This window comes from Stegodyphus dumicola, chromosome 9 (assembly GCF_044657685.1).
Source record: "Stegodyphus dumicola isolate Sdum_Otavi_A_Nest chromosome 9, ASM4465768v1".
Lineage (NCBI taxonomy): Eukaryota > Metazoa > Arthropoda > Arachnida > Araneae > Eresidae > Stegodyphus > Stegodyphus dumicola.
Window position 1 is genome coordinate 147,077,564 of NC_140776.1, and position 21,647 is coordinate 147,099,210.

Below are 21,647 nucleotides of genomic sequence, written 5' to 3' on the forward strand. Positions count from 1 at the left end.
GCCTTCTTAGCATTCCTTCGTGGTATGGTGGTCTGCACGCTGGGCGCGTATATCAGAGGTCCGTGGTTAGATTCCCGGCGAAGGCGTTGCTCATTTTTGACTTCTCCTGCTTCCAAAAAAATAGCTAATGTCTCTACAACTTATTGCTTAATAATATTTACATATTATTCTAATATGACTTTCATCCAAGCTGAACAAGTCTGTGATATTTTTTCAAAATCAGTTCAAGTGTGATCTTTTAATTAAGAGTTCTCTCAAGTTCTGAAATTGTCACAAAGATTTGGAGAAAGTAATTACTTTAGTTTTGAAAAGACTGTTCCATTTTTCTTAAAGCTACGCTTTTTGGATAGCTTCAGAAATATTCTACGATGATATATCATATCAAATTTATTTGCTGAATATATTAAGCGTTTAATGATAGCAGTAGTATTTCTTTTGTCAGTACACTTGAAATTTTCTATATTTTTAAATTTAATTTTCAGCATTTCATAATTTTCATGACTGGAAATTAATATTATTTGCAGAAAATTTCAGTCTTGTAATATACCGATTGGCAAAAGCTGTGCCTTATTTTTTATATTAATACTGTAGCCAAATTTCAAGCTTTTTTTTAATTATTATTCAAAAAGCGCTCAAATTCCTCACTTGCATATTCAAAATATATTGCAAAATAGTTTGCAAAATGCACAAACGTATCCGTCGTAAGACATTTTTATGCCGTAGTGAATTTGTAAATGTTTCATATTAAATTATTTCAAATTGCATTATTCTTTTTTTTTATGTAATTGTAATTTAAATATCGCACCATGCAGTTTGTTTTTAAATGTTTATTTTACCCTTACTTTTTTAATTGTTTATTTTACCCTTACTTTTTTAAATAAATGTTTATTTTACCGTTACTTTTTTTTAATGTTTATTTTACCCTTACTTTTTTAAATAAATGTTTATTTTACCCTTACTTTTTTTTAATGTTTATTTTACCCTTACTTTTTTTAATGTTATTTTACCCTTACTTTTTTAATGTTTATTTTACCCTTACTTTTTTTAAATGATTATTTTATCCTTACTTTTTTTAAATGTTTATTTTACCCTTACTTTTTTAAATAAATGTTTATTTTACCCTTACTTTTTTAATGTTTATTTTACCCTTACTTTTTTAAATGATTATTTTACCCTTACTTTTTTAATGTTTATTTTACCCTTACTTTTTTAAATAAATGTTTATTTTACCCTTACTTTTTTAATGTTTATTTTATCCTTACTTTTTTAAATAAATGTTTATTTTACCCTTACTTTTTTTAAATGTTTATTTTACCCTTACTTTTTTAATGTTATTTTACCCTTACTTTTTTTAATGTTTATTTTACCCTTACTTTTTTTAAATGATTATTTTATCCTTACTTTTTTTAAATGTTTATTTTACCCTTACTTTTTTAAATGTTTATTTTACCCTTACTTTTTTTCGGTTGCTATATGCTTCCTTTATTCGGATCCTAAGTGCCGCTCACGCTGATTCTGATTTTGAATAGTGCTAACAATAGCATTCCCCCTCGCGTGCGCCCATACTGTAAATGGTAGCAAATTGAAAGATTCGAGACTCGAATATCGGTGAGAGCATAACTGATTTTTCATCTTTCCTGGTTTCGAAAATTATAATAGTCTCTAGTACAATAAGAATATTTTTAAACAGTAAGGAATACTTAATATTCAGTAAAATCTATTTATTGAGGAGAAATTAACTAGGATTATATCTAACTGCTATAGACTATAAATCTTTTCCTGTTACTCGAAATAAATTTATATTCGAAGTATTGAAAATATCACAGAGCTATTCAAAGTTTCAGAATATAAATGTAATCCGATATAAGTTGACAGTAGGCATAAAACTAACAGTTTTGACCCCTAGCTAGCATTTTTGCTTTCCTTGTCACTTTGTGCTGAGATTTAACAGTAAATTTATATTGACATATTCTATGTAAGGTAATCTTATTCCCCTGTGATCTTCCTAACAGAAATTGAAAAAGGAAAGTGCATTTAAAACGCGGAATAAATTAATAATATTCTTAAACTGTAAAGAAGAAAAGTAATTTGGAATATCATAAACAAAAGGTTATATTTTACGGACTCTTAACTTTTAGGACTTTGATGAACCGAAGTTTTGCTTAGTGTAAAACAAGAGCACACGATAGGAATGCATTTATTCTTTGCTTGCTCTCTTACCCAATGAAAGACGGAGAGAAGGCCAAGAAAACTTCTGTCGACTGTTAAGGATGTAATAAAACAATTAGGGATTATTTCATTAGGGCTACCAATTATTTTCTATCACTATCATTTGTAGAGAAATTTAGGTTCGAAATGAAGTATCGTAGGATAATTTTTGTTGTGACTAATCTCGCTTGTTTGAAATCACAGCAAACTCGCGAAATTTACCGTGGCAAGGAATCAAGTTTCTGCCTGTTGTTGGCAAAAGCCTTGGGCACCATACCAGGTGACAGTTCAACTTTGCTCAGTTCCGGCACCAATTTTGAATGAGAGCAGCCTGGGGGAAGACGGGTCCAAGGGTTTCCCACCGCTCTTCTCTTGCCACTAACCTCTGGAGAGGACTTGCGGCTCGCTGCGTGTTTTGAGTGCCGCCATGCCGCACAGACACTATACATATACAAACATTCATGCCTTCTCCGGGATTAGAACCCAGGCCCTTCGCTACGATACTCAGAGTCACTAACCACCATCCCGATTGAGCGGCATCATAAGAAAATAGACCATACTGTTACGAAAATCGAGTTTTACAGTCAACATGCCAATTTCTTTGTATTACATTACAAGTTTCAAGAGCAAGTGAGAGTAATGGATTAATCCCTTACAATATAAACGCTAAAATAAAGAAAAATAGTTTATCAAGCTAAATATTGTAAAAACTAGAGTGTACCCTACGGCGTGCACTCAAACTTTGTTGGACCTTTAGCTTGTCGAACTGAAGTGCTATTTAATATTCGACAACAGCAAAGGGGAGGAATGCATTGATCATGTGCATTCTTTCCAGTTTAACGAACGATGGGAAGGCCGAATCTAAATCTGGGCCATAGGCAGCAGTCTGATTTTACCATGCGTGGCTTCAAAAATTACTTTTCTCTTGTATAATGTAAGAATCGTAAAGTTGTTGGCATTCTTTCTTTATAAAAGTGGAGATCCAATAAAAATTGTCCTACATATAAAAAGCAGAAATTTTAAAACATTTTTTATATCATTTTATATCAAATATTTATATCTGTTTTTGGTCTTACGTTAGTGGCAATATCAACTATATCTTTTGTTAGCGAATTTTATCTTTTGACGGATGATTTTTTGTTAACGAATTGCAAATACAGTAAAACTTCATTTGATATTCGTAAAAAAACATTTAATATCAGAAAATAAAAAATAACATTTATGTTCTTCCTGTTAAAATAAATCCCCGTCATCAATGATCACAGAGACGTAAATCTCTGCGACTGTCAACATGTAATCTTCTCCATTAAAATAAAACACATGCCGTATACCAAGATTTAATCTCCTCAAGCAACCAAAGGGCTAACTGCTTTCTGTTAATACGTAAACGAGTATTTACTCTGGCCTATGTAGGTAAACCTCCAAATAATGGTAGCCAACATTAATCCCAGTAAATCCCAGCAGGCCCGATTTAGAAAAAGAAGAAAGTTGTTACCTTCTATCTTCTCCCATATCTCAGATCCAGAAGATAAAAGCCGCAATTACATGGAAATCTTCGATCGACCATCAGCAGCCATTAGAGGTTTCACTAATTAAAGGAAGGGTCCAGGTCTAAGAAGAACAAAAGACAATTCACTTGCGGTTCAGCTGGCTGCTTTCCCAAGGGCCCAAGGCGGCCTGATGGCCTTCGGGCCCCCATGGGATACCCTTCGCTGTCCGATGTGACGACAGGGCCCATTTTTCTTGTGATCCTTTAGCCCCTATTGGTTTGGTCTCTTGCTCTTTACTTTTCTTTCTTTCTTGACCGACTCTTCGGATGGCTTTTGTTTGCTAGACTTGTTGTTTTTTTGCACCACTATCTCCCTCTATTTATTTTATTTTATTTTCGTTCCCGCAAGGTTTTAGGAAGCATATCATGGTCTACACAGATAGAAGGAATTAAGAACACAATTTCTTTATGTGCTTTTGATCATAAAAATAGGACTCTTGGTGTACAACAATGTAAGAATAATAGAAGTGGTTACTTTTTTATATGTGTAAATGTTTTTGGCTTTTAGATATTTTTCCACATTATACATAAATCGCATTATACATAAATGCGTTTCATAGGGGGGATTCTGCTGATAATGACTTGATAATGAGTAAACATTAGCTACAAATCGAATGCTATCATTTTTAAAATCACAAATCTTTGTTATCATCATAAGTAACAGGTACAGGTAGAAGTTATGCCAGCACCTCTGTAATACCACAGGTAATTAATATATTGCTGAACTTAGTTCGCCCCAATTTTGAGGAGAACACCCCGGGGTAGGAGGCGGTGCGAAGATTTCCCACCCTTCTTTCCCTACCACCAACCTCTCGAGAGGACTTTCGGCTCGCGTTGAATGCCCCATGCCACATGGGCACTATACACGTACAAACATCCTGCCGTTTCCGGGATTCGAAACCAGGTCCATCGGTACAGCAGTTAGTGTCACTCTCCACTATAGGGTTGGGTGGCGTTGACGTTATAAGTGATAATACATTTTAAAGAGAACTGGAATATTTTCGTATTATCTGGTCTAATAGTAATTAAATTTTTGATTTTTTAATCTATAGATTACGGTTAAATGGCTTAACTGCCAAAAGCCAGGCATTTGTGCGCATGATGATGATGCAGTGAAAGGTGAAAATTTATTTTTTCCTTCTTTTTTGGTTTTGCCCCATTACATGCAGTTTGTCACTGTGCTTCTGGTTTTTTTGGTTTTTGCATATTGCTTATTCCGAATCGAATATGGGATGGATTTTAAACGTATTACTTATTTTAATTTATTTTGCATTATTCCCACCACTTGCTGCAATCAACGCGCAATTGTATTAGATTTTGAACTGCTTTTTACTTTGTATTTACTCATTATATGTATAAACAACAGATAATAAAAATAATTAAACCTAAAATGGGTAACCGCTATTGGTTTTATAATTCAGGTAATTTTGTGTGTTTTCCTACTACAGCCTATTCGTTTTGCTGCGCTATATTTAATGTTACAATGGAGATTTTGCTAATTATTTTCAATAATATAAATCCGTTAAATTCGTAGTTTTAAATTCAAAGTTTATCTAAATTCATCACTTAGTACATTTTAGGCTTAGCTTAGGTCGGATATTTTTTTTCTAAACTTTTGTTGCTCTAACCATTTTTTTTTTCGCTTCAATTCAAAACTATTATTGTTCTAATGTTACGATTTTAAGAACTAACTCTTTTTTTGTATTTTAATTTAATTTTTTTTTTCATATGGTTGGATTGTTTTTTGCCACTCGGTCCACTTAATTATTATTATTAGATTTTTAAGATGTTTTGCTTGCTTATGATTTTGGTGCTATCATTTTTTAAATGTGTTTATTTCGGCTTGCGGGGATTCAAAATTTACATGTTTTCGTTTTTGAATTTGCTAGATTTACGTATCTGCAGGTTTTGCTTTTTTTTTTTTTTTTAGCTCGGATTGGATTGGATTGGATTATTCAATTACGGCAAAGCACACGAGGGCTATCTACCTAAGGGGAGGGATGCCTTCGTGGAGGACTTCTAAGCGAAACTGGCTCGTATACACATTACACATGCGCAAAACCACGAAAACGCCCATGCAACCAGCCCATTCGCGGATTCGAATCTCGGACCAAGCTGCCAGTGTTCAGCGTCTTTACCGCATTTTTTTTAGTTCCGACCGCTGAAAATTATAATTTTAAACTTTTTAAAAATTTATTCACGTTCTTGATATTATAATTTTGCAACTGCTTGCAGTGTTTACTTCAGCCTCTAGGGGTTGACTGATAAAGCCACAGATTACTTTGATTGCTTTTCTAAGATTATCTTTAAGTTTTAAACTTTGATTTGTGTCCTTTGTTGTTGCGAAGCTTAGTCTCACTTGACTGGCGACAAATCTAATATTCTGCTGTAATGTAAACAAACATGTCCGCCATGTTATTTAAAACTTAACCGCACTTAAACAGCTTTTAAATTGTCGATAATTGTACAAATATTGCTTCCAGATTTACGAAAGGCATAAAAACCTGAACCGGAAGATAAGAACAACATAATTCAAGCATTTTTAAAGCAAAAAATATACAATTTACAAACATGTAAGAGTAAAGAAACTGAGATCACTGTGCCGAGTAACAGAGTGGATATATATATAAATATATTTATATACGTTTGCTGCGGGTGAGGGCAACCAAAATACGAGGTGCACATCTACGTGTTATAGCAGTTCTATATACAAAATTTCAACGTTCTGAGGCTACTCGTTTTTGAGTTATGTGAGATACATAGTATATACATACCTACGTACAGACAGCACGAAACATTCCCTTCAGAATTCATTTTAAAGCAGTTTTATAATTTTTTTGAAGGAAAAAGAGTCTTTCATTCTGTCCTTACGTACAGATGTCACGCAAAAACATCGTTAAATTGCATCAATAGCGAACACAATGGATATTTTCCTTAAAATATGCTGCCTGAAACTTTTCGCGATTGCAATACTTCCTTTTTACTTCGAACAAGGAAGTAAAAAGGAGGTGAACTTCATCTAAGTTTTAGCTTTATTTTTCATATTCCATTCATTAACTGAATTTATTAATGCAGTTTAATTTTAATTTTCCCAGTTTTAAGCAAGCTACGCTTTTTTTTAAATCTAACTTTTTAATTTTTCTATTTTAGGCTATAAGCCTTCCATTTTTTGTATGTTTTTCGTTTTTCCTTGATTTGTAAACTTTTCTGCCTAAATTTTCATTAAAACTTATTAAACAATTTCTTCTAGAAATACATTTTTTGAAAATATGTATATATTCCACTTCTTTTTCCAGTTTCAAAGATTTTCTGGTATTATACGGCTTGCATAAAAGATTATTATCATCTAGCAAAGGTTAAGCCAAAAATTTACTAAAGATCTATTCTACCAAATGGTTAGTACATCTTCAAGTTTTCCCTACATAAAGCTCCCCTTCTATAAAATGTATATTACCATCATTATCTTTTAACATTTTTCATTAAATCAGGTAAAAATTTGCTTCAAAAAATTATTGGCTATTGGAAAAACAGAACTTTAATGCTGCTCTTCAAACTTTGAGTTTATTTCTTGAGTAGCACTGATTTGCTTTTTTTATCCCAAAGGGGCATTTTGCACAGAAGGACTGTTAATTTCGTTTTGGCATTTTGCGTCAGTTCACTATAAACGGCGAATCAATTTTCAAACTGTTGCCACCAAGTATTATCGGCTTGCATTATATTTAAAGAAATTAAATAATGGAGAATCTGCGTGACTGTATATATATCTCGCACTGTGAAAAAACAACGGTACCTAGAGACATCGAGTTTTGTATAACGTACGTCTCCACCCGAATATTGACATCTGAAAGCCCGAATTTGGAATTTGTTTTATTATCTATTTCATATTTTGTAAAGCATTAAAGCATTTAATTAACAAACTCGACGATTTCATGGAGAGCAATGGCAGCATTGTACACGGGGGGGGGGAACATTTTATCTCCAGCGCACGAGAATGTGTATCGCCAATTCTAAAGGTATGCTTTTTTTAAATATTTTGAGATATCGCTGTTGAATTGAATTTTATGGTTTAAGTGCGAAGAACATGATATTTAGTAAGTAAAGATAACACACAAAACGCTAATAAAACGAGCCTCTGTGCGTCAAAAAAAAAAAAAAAAAAAATTAAAAGCCTATTCGGGCTTTAATGCTTTAATTTTTCTTAAAAGCCCAAATGGGCAATTTACTCAAATAAGATATTAATTTTGTTTTGGAGGTCTATGTTGGTTCACTATAAACGACGTTTCACTTTTCACATTTTTGCAACCAAATATTAGAGCCCTGTATTATATTTAAAGAAATTAAATAATAAAGAATCTGAATGTATGTATGTATGTATGTTTTTCGCACTGTGAAAAAAACAAGGATACCTAGAGACATCAAATTTTGAATAACGTAGTCCTCCACACGAATATGGGCACCTGGAAGCCCACATTTGGAATATGAAACTTGTTTTATTATCTACTCGTATTTCATATTTTGTAAAACATTTTTGATTAACAAACACAACGAGTTCAAAGCGATCAGTGGCAACACCGTAGGGAAAAAAAAAATATGTTTATCTGCAGCGCGCGAGACTGTGTTTCGGAAATTCTAAGGATATGCTGTTTTTAAATTATTTTGTGATATTGCTGTTGAACTGAATTTTATGGTTTAGAGCGAAGAACATGATATTTGATAAAAGGTAACACGCAAAACGTTAAAAAACGCCCCTTTGTGGGTAATATATAATCTGAAAAATCTTCAGATTTTTTTATTCCCCCCTCTTTCCTTTTTTTTATTTATTTATTTACTTTTCTTTGTAGGTCAAAATAATCAATAATTAAGCATGTTCAAACTTTTAAAGCAGACCTATAATGCTAACGAATTAGGGGGGGTTGCAGATATCATGAAATTTTATGTTGTTATCACATGTGTGTTAATTTAAAAACTGTACGAATCTAAAGAATGCTTATAGCTTATAAATTCCTTTTCTGTCAATTAATAATTGAATTATAAGAAATGGAGAATGAGATAAAAAGTTATGATTGACTATACAATCCGTTTGCTTTTTCAGCGAATATTTTCAATTCTGAATTGTCGATTAAAAGCTCGAGAGTTCTCTTAACTTCGCAAATCTCTCTCTAAGCCATGCAGTCATCCTTGCTGTCACTACTGGCTGACGCTTATCATCCAGAATATTATTATTATAATTATCAGTCACGTCCTCACTCAAGTGCAGCACCCCTGGCCACCGCCGACGCCTCCCTCTCAACATCGGTGTGTATAGACACAATTGAACATTCTTTCAATGCCACACCACGTGTCGCTTTCCCCTAGCACAATAGATAGCCATCCTGTCCCGTGGAAGATGGGGGTGCCACAGAAGGTGGCACCTCTGACTCATGGAAGACAATAGAAGGGGGAGCCGCAACAGATCCAGGGTAACCTCACACCGGTTCGTTGTATGCTACCCCGCATTGCACAGATGCGGGGATCAGTTTTCTGTGCAGCGAATAAATCCCCTCCCGGAATTCAAGCATATATAACAGGGCAGCCTAGGAATATTGATTTTAGGATAATTAATACAGATGGTATATACTGGAACGGTTAGATGATATTATTTTGCGAAGGCTTTTAATATTAATGTCAAAAATCGGAAGTTTTATTTATTTCGAGAATAGAAGGCTAGTAATTATCCATTTCACGTAGAATATTAACATTTTGGAGAAATTTGAATAATAATAATCATATATATATATATATACATATATATATATATACAGTGATCCCTCGACTTACGTAGTGCGCGACTTATGTAAATTCGCAGTTACGTAAGCGCGCAGAAGCTGTAACATTTAAACTGAATCTTGCTAATTAGAAATCAGAACTCTGCAAATAAATCATACTTTTCCCTACTTGTGTTTCTAGTATTAAAAAAATATTCGCCTAGTTAATTTAGTCACTTGTATATCAGGATTATAAGGATTTCCTGCTCTCCTGTCGTCTTCTAAGTGGGGAAGAATGTGAGGTATTTTCTTCCTCCGTCGTGGTGTAATTGAAAGCCCACTCGGCTAGCTATGCGAAGATTGAGTTCGAATCCCGGCACGAGCACTGTTCATTCTTTCATGTTCCTTGCTCCCATAAAAAAAATATGATATACTATACATGTAGTAAACTGTCTAAGAATAAGGCATAACTTAAAAACTGTTTGAAGCTAACTGAAACTACAATATGTTTGAGATTTAAATACTCAAAATACGCCTGATAAGCGTTACATACGATAAGAAACTGTTGTTGTTAAATCAGCCTCCTCTTATAATACTGATTTTTTTTTTTACAAAAGTTTTCGAAATTTGACGCAAACTCGCATAGTATTACATTTTTAAAGCATGATTTTGGCATCAAAATATATCAGTAGATGTTGTAGCCTAAAATAAAGAATAACATACTAAAAATTATTTAAAATGACTATTATTTACTGTTAAACTATTTAAAATATATTTTATTATAAATATAGGCAATAAAGGGTTTCAAATATCATAATATTTCTTTAAATGGACTTTAGCTCAGAGATTTTCAGAAAGAAATAAACAGCAAAAATGGTGAAGATGATACTTTACACTTAATTTAGAACGTTGTAAATTTTACTGCAAATTTTATTATCATTCTCCGAAATAATAAAAAAATAATAATAATAAAGATTTCATTATGCAAATTGGCATCAGGAAACACAATGAAAGAAAGGGAAGTCTGAAATTTCATCGCGCTGAATTTGAAAATAACCAAAATTTCGACCAAAGCATAAACCTAAAATGTAAACATTCTTTAAAATGTTCTTCAAAATGTTTTTCTCTAAAACTGAGAATTGGCCAAAAATTTTTAACATTAAAAAAGGACAAGATAATGGCTTCTTTTTAATGCCGGTAGTTATCATCACAATAATACAGTTTTCAAGGCTGATCCAAGATGATCATGACTGATCTGAGATTTTTCGAGTTATGGGGTCGTGGAGCAGCCAGATGTCATATGCCCACGTTCCAGCCTTTCCTTGTCGAATGGACTGTCGAAATTCTAAGAATTAACTCCTGAAATTCAACTGCCTTTTTCTGCAGAGTGTATGAGAGAGCTGAAACCATAATCCACCTATTATCGTTTCATGCCTTTTGGTTTACATTTTTGGTGCCCTTATGTACGCATAATTTTCTGTGCCCTATAATTCTTCAATCATGACTTCATAACTCGAGATTCCATGTTGATGTTATACTCTGTACTAGATTATGTTCCTGTTTCTGAAGCTTCTCAAGATTACCTACGGAGGTTTTACTATTGCTGAGCTACCTGAAATTAATACCTGCTAGTGGTCCAAGTCTTGATGTTTTGACACCTCTCCCAATTTTTTTCCCTAATATTTCAGTCGTTTGAACCCTAAGCGCAGTGCTATCTCATCCTGCAACCTGAATATGTTCACGAAAAACACTTAAACTCGTGATGCAAAACTTACGTATAAACTGCATTCACAGTTATTTCAGCTCCTTAATTTAAAAGGATAAATAACTGCTGTCTAACATTTTTAAACCAGTTCTGACTTACCTCAAGATGTTTAATTCACTGTGATACATAGATACGTTTGGCAATTGATTTTCCCAAACCTATTGACACCTTAATTTTTCTCTACACGGCATAGCAGCAAAATAGTAACTTAACAGATTATCTAAACTGAGTAGAGAGGTATTAACTTAATTAAGTACCAAGTAAATTAGATGGGAACTTCGAAGCTGCTAAATATTAATCGCATGCGTTTTATTATTTATTATATCAAATTCAGAGCCGAGTGTTTTCATCGCCCGGGGGCAACTGATGATTTCGCGGCCCCTCCTGTTTGCCAAGAATGGAAAACATTTCATTCTAAAATTTCGTAACATCATTTTGGCGCGTTCTGGATAGTGCGTTAGAGGACAAATGTCCCCTCTTGCTCCACCACTGATCAAGTTACATTTTATAGCTCTGAAGAGAGGATGCCGTTAAGAGAAGGAGAATGGAAAGAGCAGAGTAACGTAACAGTTTTAATACTTAAATATAATTCAGAATAAAATTTATATATTCCAAGGTCCTTGTGATGCCCCGTGCGTACGCTTGTAATGTAAATAAGCAAATCCATTTGGCATATGCAAAATCCGTGCTTTAAATCTCTGAGAGGGCATATTTGAATTTTCATTTTTCCTTCTCCGAAATGCCTAATGAGTCTCTTCGGTGGCACCCAAACATCAAAGTGCACTTCGTCACATGGATTTCTTTGACTATATATTGCGCCTTTCCTCATTCGCTCTTTGAATTGGGAAGAATGTAAAGAATTATCCCATTTCTTGTGTATGCTTTTGCGGTTTAAGTGGCTTGCACATCCAGGTGGGTAACCGGACGATCCGTGGTTCGAATTCTGACAATAATACAGTAGATTTTCATATTTCCTGCAAAAAAACTTAATTAGTCTTGTAGAGACATTCGACTTATTTCGAAGCAGGCGAGATAAAAAATGAGCAGTGACCTAGCCGGGATTCGAACCACGGACCTCTCGAATACTCGAAGAGTGTACTGGCCATTACACCACGAAGGCATGCTAAGAAGGCGGGAGAAGTACCTTATATACTTCCCCTTTCAAAGGGCAACTGGGGATTAGGGTACCTAACTGCCAATTCCTGGTGGTGGAGAATCATCATCCACCACCTTGTTTAGTTCGGGCGCATTGTAGAGACATTAGACTTATTTCGCAGCAGGAGAGATGAAAAATGAGCTGTGCTCTCGCCGGAACTCGAACCGCGGACCTCTCGAATACGCGCCGAGTTTGCTGGCCCTTACACCACGAAGGCACGCTAAGAAGGCTTGAGAAATACCTTATAGTCTCTACAAAAAAATATTAAATTTTTAAGTAAAATTCGCTAGAAGTTGAACTACGAAAATCCGAGAAAATAGAATTCATGATACGTAACATTCATTCTCTAATTTTGTGCTTTAGCAAATAACAAGAGTGACCGGGTTAAATGAAAAGCGCCTTCGCATACTTTTTATATCAGTATTTAGAAATATATTATACAGCGTATTATTTTACAGGTAGGAAGCGGAATTGATTCTAATCTTATCACGTGGTTCTTCGAATCTCATCGCCTGGCCTCATTCTCATGATAGCTCTCCAAGATAAACTTACTCCGTTTATTAATTGTAGTCAGAAGTTAATTGACGCGGGAGTGCGGTTTAATGATACCCTGCACCATTATCTATTTCCGTCGCCAAGATGGAGCGCCAAATTGCATTCGTGCTTCGCCAAGATTCCGGCTAATAAAAAACCAACGCTCTCCAACTGAGTTTCGTGATCGCCAACGTTTGATGAACGCAATTAAGAAGAGTTTCAGCCAGGGCTCCATCTGTCTCTACATTTCTCTCTAATATAGCTAATAACCGGAAAGCCATGTTCGTGTTTGGGGATAAACTTTCAAAGTTATCTCTCAACTTTTCCGCCTCCCAAACCTCCTACCGCCACGATCTCCTGTTTTAGCCCGAAGGATAGAAATCTATGCTACGAGGGACAGTGAAGTATGATCGATTCTGTTAAAATTCAGTGTGATATATGTCTATAATGAAAATTATAACAATTCCGAAATTTGAACTTTAAGACCGCATTTTATATAACTATTATAGTTCCGAAATCATGCAATTTCGTCTTCGGTTCTGGAGTGCTAGAATGTTTCTTTTTATTTTATTTTGGTTTGTTTTAAATCTTTCAGGCCTAGTGGGATAAGTATTGCGCAGCTACTGTTTCTTTTATTTTAGGGGGAGAAAAATGCTGTTTTTTATGCTATTTTATGCTTGTAGTGTTTCAAGAACTATTTTCAGATAATCAACTAACGTCAGGCGCTTTATTTCGTTGTTATGTGTGCATATATTTAAAGTTATTGTATTCCAGAAGACTATTTCTGCTAAACTGCAGTTAGATATTTTCATTTATTTTTGTGATAAATTAATTTATTGAAATAAACGTAAAATTACTATTGTAACAATTATAAAGATTAATACTTCAGTATAGTATACTTGTCCAGTGAGTACAGCATACTGAGAGATCAATTTTTTCAAATTTCAACAAATGCTGAAATTTTTCCTAAACAAAACGAATTTGTATGATTAAGCATTACTTTGAAACGGTTTTTACGGGAAAACTGTGAAGCACTTAAACAGACCTTCCCAAATACTCGTGAACGTAACAAAACAATGATTTTCTGCTTAGTAGTCTGATTTCCAGAACCTGTTTTGATTTTATTTAAGTGATTACGGCAAAACGTCGAGGGCTATCTGCCTGAGGGTTGTCTTCGTGGAGGGCTTTCTAAGGAAAACTGGCTCGTATACACGTTACACATCGAAATAACTACGAAAACACCCATACAGCCAACCCGTTGGTGGGATTAGAACCTAAGATTGAACTGCCAGTGTTCAACGACTTTACCGCTCGGCCATTGGTGGGCTCCAGAACTTGGAAGCTTCCACCGTGAGACACGAACTGGCCTGCTATCCTTTTTGATTTCTGACAAAATTAAAGTCAGGAATAAAATGTTGCGATTACCTACAAAGAGTAAAAGAAAGACAGCATTGCAGTCAAACTAATACGTTGCGGTGTAAAACTCAATCGTAAAAGTTCGTTCTGCTTGGGAAATAGTTATCTCTACCTTGAAGCAAGCGATCGCTGTTTAAAGTTAACAACTTAGTGCACGTGTGATAACGCCTTATATTCTACCCTTTGGTACTGACAAGAAGTACGAGACCAGGTGGGAATAATTAATTATCCGCCACCACATTTTTAGTTTGGATATCTTTTGGAGAAAATTAGGCTTTTGAGAGTGAGAAACATGTAAGTGTAAATTCCTCTGTACCTTCACCAAGATTCTAGCATCAGTGGCCAGCTTTAAATAAAAACTACTTACTCCGCGAGAGCACGCACGGTTACTTTGTAAGGTATTTCTTCCGCCTTCCTAGCGTACCTTCGTGGTGTAGTGGTTCTGCACGCTGAGCCGGTATTCCAGAGGTCCGTGGTTCGATTCCCGGCGAAGGCGATGGCTAATTTTTCATTTTTCCTGCTTCCAAATAAATCCTAATGTCTATACAACTGTAATAATTGCTTACAGGGCCCACCAGCGGCCGAGCGGTAAAATCGCTGAACACTGGTAGTTCGGTCCGAGGTTCGAATCCCGCGAACGGGCTGGTTGCTTGGGCGTTTTCGTGGTTTTCCCCATGTGTAACGTGTATACGAGCCAGTTTCCCTTAGAAAGTCCTCCACGAAGGCATCCCTCATCTTAGGCAGATAGCCCTCGAGGCTTTGCCATAATCACACACACACATAATTGCTTAGAGTGTCATTGAGCTATCTGCTGTTTCATCCTCACGTGGGTGTTTTCGTGATTTCACTCATGTAATAATTGTAGGCGCAAGTAAATTTTCGTTAGGATTTTCTCCTCGAAAATATTCCTCCATTCAAGGAGATAGTCCTGGCGAGCCACACTTAAATAAATCGACGAACAAAGGGTTTATAACAAGCTTTATATACGATAACCCAAAAGTGCACACGTAAAATTTTCAAAAATTGTAAACTTTGCTAAATGGATATTAATGGTAAGTTGTTATAATGAATAACACACATATATAACGTCATAAAAAATTTTTCATTCAATACTCAAGTGCCATATATGAAAACCTAGCGAACCTGTCCACTCAACCAATCAAAATGAGATTCCAGGTATTGTTATTGAAAATTATGCGCTCCAGATTCTGATGATTTAAAACAATAGCTTACTTACGCTTAGTATAAAAACATTGCGAAATTTTCAAATTTCGGCACTCACTTTTTTTTCTGAATAAATTGATCATTGAAAAACCATAAAAACCATAAGTGGAGATGGAATGATAAACGTGGGACGAAAATTACCTGCGTAAAACATTTGCAAAGAATAGCATTGTAAAGGACAAGAACAACACAGAGGGAAAATAACTTTTATTGGAATTACAGATTTCACCGTCCCTACCTACGCAGACGATAATGCTCGTATAACCATCGCATACTGGATATTGTTGACAACAATGACGAACGTAGCATCGCAGGACGAGTCTGTATAACTTCACGTTTTGTGGCATTCTGACAAATCTGTTTCCCTGTAAGTATCATCTTGTTAGCACCTTCGAACACCTGATGGAAGACACAATCTTTCCACACAGCTTATTGAAAGTCTTCCATAAGCAATGCTTTGCACATTGTATTCTGTGGCTGATGCTTCTATCTATCCATGGGAATTCTCCAAAATGCATCCTCCTCTCTGTGTTGCCAATGGACTTTTAAAATGTTCTCCTTTGCAAGTGCCGCCATTTTCATCTCTATATCGTTCGAACTCCATTTATGATTTTTCAATGCGCTGATCAGCTTGAGCAAGAAGAAAAGTGGTCGTCGCCATTCGAAAATTTCGAAATTTGTTCATTGTGGCGGTAATTACGAAAGGGCTGCTTTTTTAAATAATCACAATCTCGAGCGCATACCTTCAGATTAATGTTGAAATTTCATTCCGATTGGTTGAACGGATAAGCTGCTAGAAGTTCATATATAACAGGGAGGTTTTTTTCACGGCCTACATCTTTCACCAAACAAATGATTTTTAATGTTAACAGCATACACTGCAACTGAAATTTCAAATAACACGTTATGTGTTTACAATAGTTAAAAAGAGATGTTATTCATCGAAACATTTGTCATTAATATCCATTCTTCAGTTTCCGCAATTTTTTAAAGTTTGTTGTGCGAGATATTTTGGATCACCTTATATCGAGCTCAAGGGAGAAACTATACCAGAGGATCGTGCTATTACCTTATAAGCAGGTAGTACACTGCATAAGCATTAAGTCCTGAATTTGAAACATTAATGTTCATTATGCAATATTATCTTCTGGATATGAAATATAAATGACTATGGAGAGACATTCGGGTATCTCGTCACAGTCTTATAACATAATACTGTTATCAGTGAATAATGATGAAGTATAGCTGATGTAGTGATAGAAGCTCGTTTAACCTCAATCAATTTTGAAATCATTTTGCTTATTGCGGAGCTATGAACAGTTCAGTTTAAAAAAAAAAACTGTCTACGGAAAATGCAAAGAGGTAAAGAAAATTGCGGAGGATAATAGCACTAATAACAAACTATATCGCAATACTTGGGCGTTTATTTTTTTATCCACCATAGTATGTAGTTTAATTTTGTCTAATTCAGAACATATAAACATTGCTTGATAATCAGTTTAAAGTAACGTGCTCAATCTTAAAAATGAATCAAGTATACAGCCAGTGTTCTTCAGTTTCGCATTAACTGCAATATGCAAGAGATATTGTAAACAAAATGTAATATAGAATATGCGCCTTAAGAGCAGAAGAAATATAGATATAAATAAATAAACACAGAAGAAAATACAGAGTGAAAAAAGGTGCACACAACACCCGCGCTCGGAAAAGAACCTTGAATACCGATTTGATTTAAAATAAATGAACTCATTCTCCACCTTCAAATGTATGAAAACACAGGTAAATTGTTGAATATTTTTTTTTTTTTTTTTTTTTTTGTGTGTGTGTGTGTGTGTCTTTTCCATGTGTTTTTTAAACTGCCATTGGATCAGCCATAATTTTGAGTAACCGTGAACGATATCCCCGGTATTAGATCAATCAAATGGGTGCTGATTGTAATTAAACATTAAAGAAAAGCATACCAGATGCGTAACTTGTGTATAGGTACCAGGGAATTTCATTATTTATTACCAAAAAAATATAAATTTATCTACTACAAACATTCAAAGTCAAACAACAAAAATCAGCGTTATATTTACAAAATTTTCACAGGACTAGTTTCGATGGTTTTTACCGAACCACCATCCTCAGCTGCAAAACCGCAAATGAACAAGATAGAAAATAATGATTAGATAAGATAAGAAAGCCTGGACAAGAATAAGCAAGTGGCGCCATCTGTTCGTGAAACCAGAACTAAAACATAATTTCTTTAAAGGCCGAAGGCAAATTTGGATTGGAATTAGGATCGTTAACTAGAACAAAAAGATTTTTATGAATGTGAAATGCCTCTAGAAAATCCAGTTCTCCAATGGAAGATGTTTTTTGAATAATTTTGGCAGCAGAAAAAAATTGAAAGTGTGATTTTCGAACCAACAATGTTGCTTGTATTTTTCATCAAATAAGAATTTAGAAAAATACATCTTCCCCTTTCCGATTTCTTATGTAGTTAATTACATAGCCAAATTCACGCGCGAGAAAATACGTTACGAAAAGAATACTCTATAAACAAATACAAAAAATCGCGCGCAACCAGATAACCGCTATTTTTGTTTTATTTAACATTTTTCATTTCCGTAACTATCATTTTAACCGTAAACCGATAACTTTGTATCTTTTTCACAGTGTTATTTTGAAACTTATTTCGATGGTGTATTTTGCTTTTAAATTACTTTATCTCCGTTTCTTTTGATAGGCATACTGTCAAAAAATTCACTTATAAAATTAAAGCTCTAAATTTGCGGCCTGACTGAAAAAGCATTCCATCCGGATGTTGAAATAATTCAGGCACTTAAGTTGCATTTTTCTCTCTACGGGACAAATACGCATTAATTATAATGGAGCTGAGAATTATTTTTTGGGCCTGTTGATAATATTTTATATCTACAAAGATCATTTTATTAAAATATGTACATATTTTTATTTTTGTAAAAAAAAAACACAAATTACTTTTCTGACAAAATTATTGGCTGATATTTTAGCGTGATAACATTAATTGTATTTACGCCGACAAGAAAAATTTCCTTGACTGAAAAGCTAATTGACAAAGCGTTTGTCTACCATGTGGCGACATATTTGGTCCGGTCCCTGCATTACCGTGATAAGTATTGTAACTGAATAAATGCAATTGATCACTATTAGCTGCAGCTGTAATTTGACCCTCACATTGCTTTCCAGTAATTTCGAGAAGCAGGCCGGTTAAAAACTAGATAAGACCGGAGAGAGGATTTGCTTTCAATTGTTGTTATTGTTGCGAGCTGTTAGTTCAGCGTGAGATGGGAGATATTTTCAGGTTAGCTTTCTCTTTAGGTGCGCTTTGCATTGCTTTGTGTTTAACATTCTGACTAGTTCAAAGAGTTAAGTAGTGATTGTCATCTGTGATACTGTGAACACCTGTACGAGAATTTTTGTAGAAAATTCCAGAACTTTGAAGTGTTTCTTTTGATAAAAATAAATTTTATGAATCTATCATCGAACCTGTGTGCATTCAATCTATTATGAAAACCGTAAGCACGCGACAATATAATTTAAAAAAAATCTGAAAGCTTTCAGATTTTACATTACGCCCAAATGGCCGTTTCTTTAACGTTCTTTAACCTTTATTTATTAAATATCATGTTCTTTAAAAGCATATATATTGCTGCGATATAATATTCTAATTAAGTTTTCTTATCATATATACATTATTATATAAATAGATAATATTTATATACTACCTTAAGACAAATATAACGCATAATTTTTTTACTAATTGTTTATTTATTTATTTTCAGGTGGCAACACAGACTTTAGCTGACTGTGTTAGACACACAAGCAGAGAGACAGAGCACCATAAAAAATGCTAATGCTATCCATTATAAGGACCTCTGCCAGTATTTGAATTCATCGAGTGTGTCTAAAAATATCATTGTTTGGATGATGTTATTATTTATCATCGGACTTAATGCCATTGTTTTTTGAAAATCAAATAAAAATGCATAAAAGTACATTTTTTCGCACAAAAATAGTCATTTATCATGGTTTGTTTGTAGTATGGACTTAAATTTGAAGAAGGTTTCTATTTTTTAAAAAAGTTTAATTTTACCTTTTCACTAGAAATATTTTTCTTGAATTTCACGAGTAAATTGCCACTATGAAGTTGTAACTAGATCACTTTAAGGTAGGTCATCAACATACAAAGCATTCACGATGATTCAGAAAAAGTGTTGCGAAACTGCATTTTTGCACCACTCAATTATATGTTTGTAGTGCTGAGCTATAAAAGAAACTAGAGGCAATATATTAAGCATTGAATGGGTCTAGATACATCTACATGTTTAGATTTTAATTTAGATTTTTATTTATAATTTCCTAAGAATACTTTTTTTAACTTTCCTCGTATTTACAATACGAAACATACTCCCTATTAACTTTACTCCTAAAATAGAGACTTTAGATTAAAGAAGGAAATAAATAGCAAAATCTGAAAATTGGCTTTTATTTTTATTATTATTTTACCATGCACGTGTTATTTGAGAAAGAATGGCAAGAACAATTTTCTTTATCGTATAAATGAATCAGACATTTTCTGCCAATTTGACAATTCAAATAAATATAGTCTTAAACTCAAAAAATGGGCCAAACTATTGTAGAAACACAAAAAATGTATTGGTATATTGGCCTATACATAACGTCAATAATTTCTAACACTTACCAAGTCCATCAATGTTACTCAGTTTCAATAATCTTTTTTGGCAGAAACTATTTGAATTTGAAAACCATAGGAAATACTTAATTTTAAGAATGACGAAGCAGCTGTTTTCCGATTTTTAGAGTTTGAATGTCTTATATGCTGAATTTTAATGAGAAAAGTAGAGCAAAATCCGTATAATTGAAAATCTTATTTTAGGAAGAGACAAAAAAGAAGAAAAAAGTACTGAGGCTTGATTTAGTCAGCCAATGAGTAAACTGCACTTAAATAGGGAAACAGTATCGAAAATCAACCCTTGTGCCAAATTATTTCCTTTATTTCACCATTTATTTGCATTATATTATTTTTTTAGTCCATAATAGTCCACCTTTTATAATTAAGGATAGAAAATTAAATATGTACAAAGTTATTATTTTTTCAACGAAATCTTCTTATTTTTTTAATTGATTTCTTTTGCTCGAATATTCAATATTTTCATTTTCTTTTTGTTGAATTAAATGACACAGTAAATAACTATACACTTTACATTAAATGACTTTAGAATTATTCCCTTCGAAATTATTTCGTTCTGAAAGAAGTTTGACGATAGCATCATAACGGTAGACAGATTACATTATCGAGACTTAAGAAATAAATTCTCTGAAAATTGTTTGAATGGGAAAACTACTGAGCATATAATGGTACGATCCAATAAATACGACAGATATGAAATTGTATAAAAAATTATTTCATATGATCCTCATGAGCACAAATAATTTATAAATGAAGCTAATTAAAGTCGAAAGGGGTTACATACATACATGCCATAGAAGAAAAGACATTACCTTACCGTTACTTTTTACCAAAAAGACAGTTCTCATGGATTTGATGGGAAAAAATCCTTCATTTTATAAGGATTTGCCTAACATATTTCTTAGGAAAAACTAGGGAAATTTCGAAATTTACATCTAAATACTTATATAGAAATCAGTTACATTTACTATTTTTGTCTTTTCAAGAAACATAATATTTTTCCAAGTAACCGCTTTGAAATTTTCTACACGTTTTGTATGACTGAGTTAAATGCAATTATTCGGCTTTCGTATAAAGGTGAAGTTATATCATACATAAAAAATTTATTAATAACTTTTCGTGTTTTCTAATTTCGAAAGCATTTACTTTCGCAGGGTGTACTTCATTGGGAGCCGCCCAGACGGTATATTGGTCAGCTGAGTTTACTTCGGTACCGAACGACCCGGGTTCGAATCTCGTATAAGGTGTGGATGTTTGTATAATGTCTGTACGGCATGGGGACACATTAAATATGTGGCGAGCTGAAAATCCTC

At 33.9% G+C, this 21,647-nt stretch overlaps 1 long non-coding RNA gene across 1 annotated transcript in view; it reads left to right on the top strand.

Annotated features, from left to right (window-relative positions):
* The window catches only part of LOC118195389 (uncharacterized), a 123,928-nt gene extending 104,310 nt beyond the window's left edge, over positions 1–19,618 (top strand). The window contains exon 3 of the long non-coding RNA XR_004759240.2: positions 19,406–19,618. This is a non-coding gene — a long non-coding RNA (uncharacterized LOC118195389). The remainder of the gene's footprint in view (positions 1–19,405) is intronic.
* Positions 19,619–21,647: the final 2,029 nt, after the last annotated feature.